The sequence below is a fragment of the Dromaius novaehollandiae genome, chromosome Z, assembly GCF_036370855.1.
Source record: "Dromaius novaehollandiae isolate bDroNov1 chromosome Z, bDroNov1.hap1, whole genome shotgun sequence".
NCBI classification, from domain to species: domain Eukaryota; kingdom Metazoa; phylum Chordata; class Aves; order Casuariiformes; family Dromaiidae; genus Dromaius; species Dromaius novaehollandiae.
In genome coordinates, this window is record NC_088132.1 from 48,913,087 (window position 1) to 48,923,747 (window position 10,661).

At 42.7% G+C, this 10,661-nt stretch overlaps 1 long non-coding RNA gene across 1 annotated transcript; it reads left to right on the forward strand.

The window, feature by feature from the left end:
• Positions 1-358: 358 nt before the first annotated feature.
• On the forward strand, positions 359-9,869 carry LOC135324723 (uncharacterized). The gene is made up of 3 exons (XR_010386009.1): positions 359-565; positions 6,954-7,068; positions 9,617-9,869. It is a non-coding gene; the product is annotated as an uncharacterized LOC135324723 (long non-coding RNA).
• Positions 9,870-10,661: the final 792 nt, after the last annotated feature.

Consider the following 10,661-nt stretch of genomic DNA (forward strand, 5'->3'; position numbering starts at 1 on the left):
CACTGGCAGTGCTTTTGAGCCACAGCGCAGAGATTAAAAAGTTTGCTGGGATAGGGGGATGCAGATTCACTTCTGCTCTCTTAAATCTGGTTCCCTCTGGCTTTTAGGATACTATTTAATTCTTTTGTTATAGGCAAAGTTTTGGGTGCAGGGATAGCTTGTCATGAAGAAAGTACATAATGTTAAGTACACTTTCCAAGCCTGTGTAGGATGGAGACCTTAGCCAGTGCATTAGTTAATGAGCAGCTACTGCAGATCTTGTATGAAAGGTCATGTGCTGAAAGAACACATGATAGTTAAGTGTCCTCCTCTTTTTAAACTATTGATTCGTTCACAAACATAGACTTTTTATAATAATACACAGGATGTAGAAGTATCGTTGCTTTAAAGTGTACGATCTTGTGAAGAGAGTCCAGCCTTCTGGGGAGGAGTTTTCGAGGAGGAAGGCACTGTGCAGCTCATAAATATCCCAGACTGAGATCGCTGCTTTTATCCCGTCTGCTTGTGAGGCAGTTCGTAGAGTGCAGCATTCCTGTTCATCTTTGAGAAGAAGCATGGCTGACAGGTTTGTGAGTAGCAGAATCGGAGCGGGCAAAGTAACTGTTTTTATGAAACCAAGCTGCCCTTACTACCGTAACGCGATGGCAATCCTCAGAAAATTTAACTTCAGGCAAGGATGTCTGGATTTAGTTGATATTACTGGGATGGATGAAGTCCAGGATTACCTCCAGGAAGTAACAAGGCAAAGAACAGTAAGTTCTCAAATTCTTATTTCAGAATTTGTTACTCTTTTCTCAGAAATAAAATAGTGCTAGCTGCTACTGAGGCAGAAGCGAGGTCTCTTTCCCAAGTAAATTTTGCAGCAAAACTAGCCACATCACAAGGAGAAGCCACATCCTCATTTTATTTTTTAAATGTTTGTAATATTCTTTTCATTTTTCTGCTTCCCTGGAAAGTGCCTTCTCATAGAGTAACTGCACAAATCTGCGCTTCCGTATCTAGAACTGCACACTAATCCCCTTCATAAGGACCTCGTTGCAAAGCTTCGCTCTACGCAAGCTGCCTCCTGGGGAGCCGTGACACCTCCAAGAATGTTTTGTACCTGTGTGGAATGTATTTGCTGTTGTGACATGCAGAAGCCGGGAAGTAATCGAGCCCCACATTAACTCCTAGTTCGTGACTCCACTAGTTAGAGAAGGATTAATGTAGAAGGCAATCTTCTGTTTTCTAGATAGCGGTCAGAAGTTCCTTCAAAGATCTTTCCATAAAATTGTAATAGTTAACACACATGCAAAACAAAAATGTGTTTGAGCAGCCTGAGTGGAAGTGAGAGAAGACAGAGATGGGAGTTTATCTGAATTTTTACACTTGCCTTCCCTCTGACTTTGAGCAGATAAAGCGTTCAGAGTTGCCTCATTTTAGCTGGCAGTAAAATAGATACTGCACTTACAAAATTTAAAGGCCATTTATTTCAAAGCTTAATTAAATAATTGGATTTGTATCAGTGTATCAACATTATAAGATGTGTATGAGTTTCAGGAAATAATTCATTTAGAAATGCTGTCACACAGGTCAGATAGTTGACACTTCAGCATTAGTTAGGCTTTTGCGCAACTTTTCTTTTCTTTCTTTTTTTTTTTTTTTTTTTTTTTTTTTGCAGTCTGCCTTAACAAATAGCAAGATATAGCAGGTTTGGCTCTGTGAACTGAAATTGAAAAGAAATGCTGAGGACACAGTATCTACATTCTCTGAGTTTCGGGGAATTTACTCTGCCCTGATGCATTACCATGGATGCAATATCCCCACCAGACATGTGGGATATCAGTCCAGGATAAATCCAAGTTTGTACTTCTGCTTTGAAGACAGCAGGCTCTTCAGATGGCTGTTCTAAAAAGTGCCATGGTGTCTGTCTTGCATAGATGATGGCAATACATCGCTTCTTTCACTGTCCTCCTGTGAAATCCTCACTCACAAAGTTAGGTCTGTTCCTGACTTGTTTCTGACCCTGCTTTCTCATTTTTAACCTCTTACACATGACAGAGGGAACCTTATGGCATGCTTATCTCCCTGTCGCCATAGTGAATTTGGAAACTGAGCACATGTGGGGGCCAGCAGGTAGGCACAAGTAGATTTACTGATGCTTCTGGGGCTCATAGTCCAGGAGGGAAGTCTTGAAGTGGAAGGAGGGGAGACACCTATGAGACTTTGCTACTGTGACTGCTGTTCTCAACTGACCAGAAATTTTAAGCACAAGAAATGAGCTCACATTAATGGCATCTCTTCAACTTTAGTACACAGAAGGACCAACAGCGAATTCAGTGCTTTTGATGTGTAAGCACAGTGGAGTCTGCTGCTGTCAGCTGGCCACAGCTTTGCTATCATTGCATAAAACTTTGGGATCCCTTAGCTGTCTTCAAGAGGCTGGGATTTGCTTTCTAGGGTGTTGTGCCTGTCAATTTCTATCAGTATATGGCCCAGCAATTTGAGGTAAGTCTGTCATGGATGAGTTCATTAGCAAGGTGCTGGAGCCCAGCCTCCAAATCCCATTCGAGTAGATGAATTGTTTGGGGGATGTGCACAAGATCATCAAAGCTTTTACTCTCTGGAGGTGACCAAACTGTCTGCATCTACTGCCTGATGCCCAGCCTGGCCCCTAGCATGGTGTGATTACGATTACATTAACAGCAAGGGCTACCCCTTATATGGCACACAGGACCATGGCAGGCATCTTGGTCAGCCTCATGGAAGCATGCAACACCCAAGCGTTCTGAAGTTTTGGGCCACAAGAAGACCCTGGTACCTTTATTCCACAAATGGAAATGGTTGTTTGTAGCACTCAGGCGTCAACCTGAAGCATCAGAAATACTGGGCACCCCCTTCATTGCTGGATCATGACACTTTACCCCAACAATGAAGGAGACCAGTTCAGTTGCATTCTCAGTATCAGCCACTTCCAAGTGAAGAATACATTCAGTCAAGTCACTGCAAGATGGCACAGCGAGACAGACAGGTAAGATACAAGCGTTCCCCAAGTCCTTCAGATTATGAACTCCTGCTGTACTCTCTCTGGATGGAGATGCAGATGGGATTCTTGATTCCAGCTGGAACAACAAAGGCCGGTTTCTCAGGCAGCTGTATGTGTAGCCTTTTGGGCCTCATGGCAGCAGTTAGGGCACACAAGGATGCCCCCGTGGCTGGTATGCCAGCTGTGCCTTCGGAGGCAAACGGGATGGCAAAGCTGGCAGGTGTGCCATGAGATGGGCTGACTGGAAGGGGAAAGGGGCATGTGTTTGCATGAAGATGCCTCCTGCTCTGTGGGACTCCATTAATGAAATTAGATTGCCAATAAATGTCTTTCACGTGCCTTCCCTCTGCCCCAACCTTCCATGGTATTTGACCCATTACACCTTTCAGGCAAGCATGGTTAATCTGACTATGTCTTCCCTGGGCCCCGCACCTGTACCATTTTTGACCTTTGTGATATACTGCTATGTGCCTATCGCTGTCTCCACAGACTTAAAGAAACCTCAGTCTTATGTCTGAGAGTGCTAAATCACAGCAGTGGTGTTGAGTGATGCTGGAAAATATAAGCAGTAACTGGAAAGCAGAAGTGTGTTCCCAGCAGCGGAGGAATTGGGAGAGGAAGGCTGGACAGCTTTACCAGAGAAGCGAGATACTGAAAGTAGTAGCTCATTTCCCAGCAAGAGAGGGATTGATAGCCTTACTAGTGAAAGAAGACAGCCATGGAAAGTGAAAGCAAATTTCCTAACAGACAAGGAATGGAGAGGGAGGGGGAAGCTAGAGCTTTGCCAATGAGAGAAATAACTTACTGAAAGCAGGCGGTAATTTCCCAGCAGAAGAGGGATGGAGGAAGAGGTTTTGCTTTCTCTGTGCTCTGCAGGGCTTGTCTTAGCTGGTGCTGTGGTTTGAGGGATTTTGCTATGCTCAGGGAAAGCTTTGTTCACTAAATTGGCCATGCCGGATAAAAAACAAACTTCCCCGTGCTTTCTTGAAAGAAATCTTTTCTTGCTCCTCCAACCAGCAGCACAAGCGCTTTTGTTCCTTTTCCCTCCCTTTGGCCAGTCCTGCCAAAGGAATGCTTCTGTTCTTTACCTAGGCTTTGCCTTAGGCACCCTACTCATGGAGAGACCCTGCCCTGCCACCCTTCCTGGCAAGCCATAGGCATGTCACGATGCAGCAGGCTGCCTGCCACAAGAGATCTTGCAGCAAGACTTGCTTAGTACCAGGAAGTAACTTTGCCACCAAAGACCTCAGAGCTAGAAAACGTCCCCTTTACAAAGACTAAAGGCAGCCGTGTGGGAAAGGACCATGCCTTGCCATCCCCCATAGTAGGCCTTCTTCCCACTTCTGGTGCAGGCAAGAGTTAAAGAGTGGGTGGGATACGCACTGGAAACAAAACAGAAACAGCCCAGGAGCATTGCTTAAGAACAAGAACGCTTAATTCCTTCAGAAGCTAACATAGCCCTTAACTGAAAAGGAGATGAGAGGGGGAGGGAGAAGAGGTGGCTAACAGCACCAAGAAATCCAGGAAAAGGTAGCATGATAGGGCAAGGGGGAAGATTAACAAAAATGTTCCTAATGGGCCAATCTGTCCCCTGTGCTGCGAACACCAACAGAAAAAGGCCAACATGGCCCACCTGACAGGGCATACTTCACATGTTGGGGAAGGGGGAGCAGCAGAGGTTCTGAAAGTTACTGCTCTACTTCAGCTTACCGCGAAATGGTCCTCCCTTGGATCAGCATGGATGCCTAGAGAGGTTAAGCAGGAAACAGATGGGGGAGAAGGTATCTGTCCTCAGGCTCTGATGCCCTTCTGCCTCCTCCAGTAGCACCTCCAGAAGCTAGACCTGCCTACTGCTGCATAGGAGCAGGGGATAGGGGCTCCAGAAGGAGGTTACAGACTTAGTGCAGAAACTGCTGCTCCCACCTCCTGCCAGGAGCCTCCTTTTCTTTGTGCCTCACACAGCCACATACCTAGCTGATCCAGAAGCTGTTGTCAAGCCTGTAGCACTCCCTCACTGGGTCACTTTTGTTAGCAAATCCTTTACAAAGGGACACCATTTAAAAGTACACTAAAATTGTTGACCAGCTATGACTGACACGCTACAGGGTAAGCATTCATATGCTCATCTTGTCGATGAGACACCCAATGAGTCTATGTTGTCCATGTAGTCATCAGTCAGGGAGGAAAGGGTTGGCCTCCCTCCACTGCTCCTTGGAACAGGCTCATCCTTGATATCTCCAAGCTGCCATCTTCCTATTGGGTACTTTTTCCTCTTTTTTTTTTTTTTTTTTTTTTTTTGTAATTTTACACTTCTTCATGTCCAAATTTTCTTTCTTGAGTCATTGAGCTATTACTGTCTTTATAATTTCACTTCTGCCTGTGTTTTTCTTCTTTTTATCTTGCCCGGCTTTAGCAGATGCAATGTTTCCCAGCTCAACAATTTTCACTTCTTACTGCAGAGAGAAGATCATGCATGCCTTCAGGAGGTCTGAGAAGCTGAGATTCAGTTATTGTTCCTGGTCTTCAGGAGCATCTTTTTTTTTCTTAAATTTGACTCCACTTTGATTACCAGTCCTCTTCTACCCAGATGACAGTCATCAGATTGGCAGCTTAGCAGTAGGAAGGCAATCTGTCCAGAAGAGAAGTTTGCGCCTCTTGTGGCACAGATTTAACAAGCTCACTGGTTGCTGTACCTGCCATGGGAGCACCAAACTGAATGTGCTGTAATTCAGCAGGGCTTGAATTTGTCATTGCAATGAGAGGAATTCAATCAACGCAAAGAGGAAAAGAATCACAGAGGAAGTGAAAGGAAAGGCAAGGCATTCTGAAAAAGGACCAGCATAGGGAAGAAACTAAAACAGATGGCTGGGCTGATAAAGGAGGAAGAGGACAGAAGGCAAGAAGAAGTGTAAGCAGAGCAGGGATTGTGCCAGAAATAGAAGTTTGCTAACCAGTGACTTTGATAATAACTGTGACAATCAGGCAACTGGCAACTGATATGAAAGTGCATGTGCCACCTGGCACCTTTTTATAGCATAGGAAGTGCTTTAGAGGACGGTGCGATATCTCAGTATTTTGAGAATATCCTACTGGCACATACATGCTTAGTACATGCTGAAGGTCTTGGCACTTGGAGCTGCTCGCTCACAGCCTTGAGATCATCAGTATTTGAGCACATTTAGTGCTATCCTAGAGTGTAATTCCCAGTTTAGTTTCATCTGAAGAAATCCTGTTTGCATACTTTGGGACTGCTTCTGTATGTGACTTAAAAAGGGTTAATCTGGATTAACTGCACATTTGCTTCAAAAATGCCATGTACTAAAATAATAACATAGAAACACCCAAAGACTAATAAACAGATTTTTCTCTGTTAAGAATTTGCATAGTGAGCTGCAGGCTGATTCTTGCAAGTCAGTTGCTGTTGGACTTCTCACAGTCATAAACATTCCTGACTTCTTAAATTCTTTGCAAGAAATCAGCATTCATGCTGTGCTAAATATAACAGGCTTTAAAAAGTCACTTTGGCCAGCAGAGCGATCTGCCTAATTCAGAACCAGGAATGTGTCTTACAGGGCTAAGCAGGTGCATTCAGTCATGGCACTGCTTTCTTCCTGGCACAAGGTTTTTTGTTATCCTAAAAACAGTTTTGAAAGTTAGGACCAATACTGTTCAAAGCATCAGATGTCCTGCACCCTCTATAAAATGTAGAATATTCCTCTACCCTTTCATCTTTCCTAACAGTAGATTTTCAGACAGACTTGGGGTGGGGGGAGATGGAAGAAGAGAGAGATTTTTGGTAAATTACAGCCTCCTTAACATGAAGTTTGCTGCCCAGGAGATGAGTCTGCTCACTCTTTGTCTTCGGTGACTCAGCTGTACAAATGGTCTCTCTTCACAGACCAATGCATATCCTTGTTTTTGTATCTAGGTCCCTTGGGTGTTTATTGGAGAAGACTTCTTTGGTGGATGTTCACGGCTGCAAGATTTACACGGACAACTCCCAGGAATGCTATGTAAAATTGGTGCTCTACAGTAGCAGAAGGGTAAGTAGTGGGGAACACTCTCTGGCCAACAGTAACGATTTTTCAGTACTGTAGATGAAATGTGAGTATAGTACTGAGCAATCTAGCTTAGGCATCCATGACATTGATAATGTTTGACTACGTAACCGGGTATTGTGTGTATTGCAGCTTTATAGGGGACAATGCAGTTGATTTCGATATGCAGCACAAAGGCTCTGGCTACAAGACTGAAGGACTGTCCCTTGCAGACTTGTCCCTTATCTAAAATCCGTAACTTAGTTTTTCCTATGTCATCTTTTTCTGATTGGAAACTACAAAATTCTTGCAGCTAATTTTCGTGGGGTTTTTTTCCACTTTTAATACTAAGGGACAACTTGATTGAGCAGTGCTGTATACCATTACATGGCAGTGAAGTGTGAATTCATTTCTGAGATTCTCAGTTGCAGTTATCTTCACTGTGAACTTCTTACTGCATACTTGAGAGAAATGTTTCCAAAATGTTTGACACTATAGGCCATAGTTGCTAGCCTGTAAAAGGATTGAGGCAAAATGGTTCAGCTAGGAGATCTTTCTTTTCCCCTCCATATAAGAAGATTGAGTCTGTTGGTCTAAAACCAAAGCCTCGACATTTTAGTCTGACTGTTAATGGTAGAGAAGATGGGGTCTTATATTCTCATTGGCTTTAAAAAACTTCTGGACACTCTGGAGGATCTGCTGCACTTTTCTGCTACCATGCTAATGTACGTGTTACAGACAGTGGCATGGGTATACTTTTTCAGTCATGCAGTATGATGGTTTCCATTTTGGCTAGCACAAGAGCTCTGTAGAACCCTAGGTATGAACTAGTAAAGTATGAGCTAAAATTTTCTAATCAGAATGTAAAGGCCTGTCTACATGGCACAGTACTAACCTTTAGAAATCCCTTAACTAATTCTTAACAGATTGAGTTAAGTCTTCCACAGTAGTTCACAGAGATACTAACTTGTGTCTCTAAAGAAATACTGTTAAGGTATTCTTGCATGTAATTTTGTTACACAGTGTAAGCCTGACAGACTCGTGTATACTGCAGTTACAGGTATGGACGAACGCTGCAGCAGTGGACTACGGAAACAATATATGGATACCGATTAAATTTGTAAGGGTTCCATCACCTGTGTAATACCTTTTGCACAGTGGAACAGTGTGCAGTAGATAACAACGCGGCTCAGGTGGTTTAGGGACCCTGGGTTTGCAGCCACACCTAAAAGAGCAGGTTTCTGGGACTAATCACTGACAGATTAGAGGAGAACCAAACACCAGAATTAGTTCAGTCAATTAACATCCTGAGCCAGGTTCATATTTCCCTAAGTCTTACCTTCAGCAAAACCCTTGGAATCTGGAGGTTGGATCAGTTGGTGGAAAACAGGCATTTGCACATTCACTACAAAGCCAGGATATGTTTGGATACTTCCTGGCCCTGTGAAACAATTCAGATCACTGGCTAAGGCATTAAGGTAGCACAGACAACGAGCTGCAGACAGATATATTCGATATTGCGTGCATTAACTCCTGACAGAGGAGAGGAAGATTTGCCCCATCTCATTTATCTGTACAGTGCCTAGAAGTAACAGTTTCTCTTTACAGGTAAATAGTTGCTTTCCGATGTTTGACAATCATCTCTGAACTTGATAACCTCTAAGAGTTCAGTACGAAATTTCTGTTCCTCCTGTGTTATAAAACCACAGCAATGAGCTTCTCAGTCCCAAAGGATGTATCTGTCACTCATGACTTGGAAGAAGGGCACACTTGATGGAAGAAGGGCAACTAATGGCATTATGTGGCACATCTCAGCCCTACCATAATTAACATCTCTCTTGCACGGGACGGGGATATAATGGCCTAGGCCCCTTTCTGGAATGTGCAGCATGAAGCCACTTTGGAACCCCCAAATCTCCACACTTGAGTGACAGCCAGCTATAGCCCTGCTGTGTCAATGCGCTTGCTGTGTTAATTATCATGCAAAAAGAGAATATCCATTTCCTCCTTTTAAACGTACAGGTGAAGAGACATTTAGGACATTATTTCTATGCTGACCAAAAAGGATGATATAGCTGTGAAATCTGTTAACCATTTAACATGACTTTAGACATTTTTTGATTGGTCCTCTGTCAGCTCCTGCTTACTCCAAAGTTAAAATGCAACCAACTCTGTTAAAACAGACAAGGATGCCTGTGCGTGCATGTATGTGCACTTTAAATATTGTGTGTTCTCCACAATAACAAGCTTACAAGCATTATGGTAGTCGGTATCCTTGGCCAAATATAAAAGCAATCATGTGGCAAACTTACTGGTTTTGTACAATGATTTTTAGCAAAGATGGCTAGACTTCCTTATAATATGTATATATAAAAATACAAAGATACACATGTACATGTGTTTGTAAATAAATATATATGAATACATATATATACACACATAAAAACATTATTTAAAAGGTCTCCAAAGTCTCTTCTATAAACATAGCTTATCAATAAACTAATTCCTAACAGCAGGAATCTGTATCTTTTATGTCTACTGTTTCTACTTTCAGGAGAAAGATGACCACCAGCTACAACAAATGAGGACATTTTGACACACGTATTTCCTGGAACAACTTCCTTTGGAACAACTTCCTTCTAACTTCCTACTGTGGCATCAGAAGAATCTTTTGGGGGGGAATGCAATTTCTTTTGATTTCATTGATAAGTGCTTCAATGTGCTACATTTCTTCATCCTTTCTGTAATGCTGGAAAGAAGTCTAGAATGAGATCTATCTCGGCCAAATAAAATACGCTTGCACTCAGTGTGCGCACTCCTCTGGTTCTTTTTTGTATAGATCAATTCATACACTCATTCTAAATGCCCCTCTCTTTTCTCTTCAGTCTTCTTTCTGCCTCTCTTTCCCAAATGACTTGCTAGGAACTCTCAGTGTTCTCTATGTAGTATAAGAATTTCTTTAAATAGACTAAGCTCAAAGTGTACACAGACAACCGTAACATTGGTATTCTGGAATGCAGTCTTGAAAATAACCACTGCAGCTTGTAAGCACTGCCCCTGCCCTTATGACCCACGGTCTTTTGGCTCACGTCTCATGGCAGGGACATGGAGACTAGTCTGAGCAGCACTTTTTTGTAAATATTTTGTTACAGCACAGCTGCTGGCAGGAAGTTATGTATCAGATCTTTCATTTCTGACTGTAATCATTCTGAACTGAGGGCTGTTTGGGATAGAAAATGCCTGGGGCTGTGTAGCCTGTTTAAGAGGCTGTCAATTGAAGAATACGCCACTAAGATAGCACTGGCCAAGCTCAGGCCAAAAGCACACAGTGCTGTCCTGGGAAACAGATTTAGAGGAAATCAGAGTGATTATTGCAAAGTAAAACTAGATGAAGAGTTGCTTCAAATATTTGGCATTAAAATAACACTATCTTAAAAAAAGAGTTTAAAGATTTGGTTTACTCAGGGATGAGGAAAAAAACAAAAGAACAAAACCCTCCTCAATACTCCTCACTCATCTTTCATTTCTTCTTCATCCTTGTTTTTTCTCCTTTTTTGTCAGAATTAAAAGCCTGTTATTTTTTTGAAAGTTCAATTAAA